Here is a 2,920-nt window from a genome sequence, read left to right on the forward strand (position 1 = left end):
TTTAAAAGAATGATAAAATTCATAATTTCACAGTATAATTTTTTTAAGTAACCGCCTGGTTAAATACTGAAAACACCCGCGCTTTACAAACGCCAGATTAACGTTCATGGTTAAAATTCCGTTAAAGCGAAAATTTGAAATTCCGTGCCACGCCGCTTAGCGATGAAAATTTGCATGAACGTTACCGCCGTTATACGTCCTTAAGATGCATCACTTCATATATTATGCAAAACTCAATGCGGGATCTGCCTACACACCGTAGCACGGCGAGCGAAAGGAACATATTCGACGGCGAAGAATTTTCCGAGCTCGACGGCGCACGAAATTGCGTCGCCGGAAACGACTATGTGTCGCGATCTGATAAGTGGGAAAATAATTGTACCACGTCACGGATTATCGAGGCATGTCGCACAGAGACGTTCTCAAACGTTAAAAGGAAAGCTCTATTTTATCTGTTTATTATTCTAATTTTAAAATATTCTAATTTTTATTACTCTTATTAAAAATATAGATTTGCATTCATTAAGAAGTGAGTAATGAAATATTTCACATAACGAAATTTTATAACGAAGGAGATTATAACTCAAAAATTTATTTAACATTTTGTTTTTCAATTCAGAATAAAGGAAGAATGCTGTGTCCAAACATTTTATTTTAAGATGACGAATGTATGTTACATCATTGCAAATATTACTGTTTCTATTAACTCTTCATTAATGACTAAAAATAATTTCAAACATCGGTATCATCAATGACATCGGTTTGTCGAACAGTTCGAATTTTCTTTGATACATTTTATTTTAATCAGAGAAATTATTTGGAAAATCGACACATGACAAACGTAATAGTATAATGGATCATGTAATGCTTAAAAGCGTATCTAATAGCTCGCGATACGGTATTGTAACAGGATTGCAGCCAGTCCGATACTGGAGTGGTTTTACGGTAATCTCAGCGAAATATGGACATTAAACCCCCCTCCCCCAATTCTCCTTGCCGAGAATAGAGAACACGTTGGTTTGTGAAACGTGGAGCAATAAAGAGTTAACACGGTAACCGCTAATGGAGTAATGGACGTTCCGAGCGTGCAGACATTAGTTGGACTTTCGCCAAATGAGTACGTTCTTCTAGGGAATATTTGCAGGACACTATCATCCCAATTCTTTTTTATCTTTTGCGGCGAATGCGTTCGTTTCTTCTTTGATTTGTTTCGTTTAGCTATGGGAGGCTTGGTAATTTCATGAAGAGCGTAATCATCGAACTAATGCTTCCGATAAAAAAGATTAGTTTTAAATTTATCACAAAGTACCGTATATATAGAATCTATGTGTTTCAGTGACGGGTACTGGTTTACGAAAGGGGTATGATTTAAAGATTATGATTAAAGTAAAGAGTAAACACGTGTGCGTGACTATGATTGATTCACTTTTGAAGTTACGAACTAGCGCTAAACTACTGTTAAATCTGAGCTACGATGTTACAAGGGATTTAGTCGGATTTATGATCTACTGTACTACTTGTAAACTGTTTTTAATCATTTTGTTGTTTCTCTGAAAGATTTCTAGATTAGAAAAGAGGCGAAAACAGTTAAATTAAGGTTAAAATTAATTGACATTGATGAAACTGACCATTAATAATTTAATATCAAAACAATTCGTCAGGAAATATAGGTGTAATCTACCAAAAAATTTTGGCGGCGAGCTAATCGAGCCTGACTAATTGTTGTTTCATTTAAACGTATATGGTTACGGGGCCGCAATAATCTTCCATCACGCTGCCTAGACCATGTCTAATTTCATGACAAATGACCGCTTATCACGAGTTCCGATTTCGGAAGGATATCTACACACAGACAATTGCTTAGATAAATCAGGTTTGGACGCGATGCGTGAAGAGTCACGCGCGGTGAAGAGTCTCTTTCATCGGGTCAGAGGTTACGAGGTCATCGTAAAACCGCAAGAAATCATTACGTGACTGGGGACCCTTACGAACCTGTCGTCGCGCTACCATAATTCCGCGCTAATGGCAGCCAAGCAAAAAGTGCTAACGATTTTTCAGTCAACCGGGACGCCTCGTGGTCGCCTTGCAGTCCCCGATTATGGGGAATCATGGTCTAGATTTCCGCGATCGATCACAAAAATTCGGAAGTGACTTTATTCAAGCGTGGATGTGATGCATAGGATTCTACTTCATTTTTTAAAAACCGTACAATGAATTTTTAGCTATCATTAATTGTTTCTCTTTATTTGAGATTTTCGCATATTACTGATACGATTCTAAACGGCATTCTTTTATCAATTTGTTGATAATGGAAAATTATATATATAATTTTAAATTAAAATAAGATAATTATTTTATAATTATAAACTAAATTAAAATAATATAATTATTTATTTATTATTTATTAAATTAAGCAAATTATTAATTTCAAGCAATATCAAATAAAATTCGTTGAAAATTAAATACATAAGTAAAGTGATCATATTTGATCGAAGCGATTCTTCATTCCTAAAAATATTTCTTGGTCGCCTTGTAGTTCTCGGTTATGGGGAATCGTGGCCTAGATTTCCGCGATCGATCGCTCAAAAGTTTCGGAAGTGACTTTATACAAGCGTGAATGTGATGCATAGGATTCTATTCATTTTTTAGTTAAAAACCAATGTACAATGATGTGAATTTATACAATTTCAAGCAAATTATGTGCCAATTATTTTTCGACCTTTAAACACAAAATTCTAAATCAAAGCTGGAGTAGTGGAATATATCATAAATTAAATTGACCAGGATTTGAATTCAAATTTTCTGAATTCCAGGCCATTTATGTGTATTTACCATTTATGTGTATTAATTAATGTATTAATTATATAATTTTAAGTTGCGTATTTAAGAATATATACAGAAAAAATGTGTTATCTAACTA

The sequence above is a fragment of the Atta colombica genome, unplaced genomic scaffold (genome assembly GCF_001594045.1).
Source record: "Atta colombica isolate Treedump-2 unplaced genomic scaffold, Acol1.0 scaffold7, whole genome shotgun sequence".
NCBI lineage: Eukaryota > Metazoa > Arthropoda > Insecta > Hymenoptera > Formicidae > Atta > Atta colombica.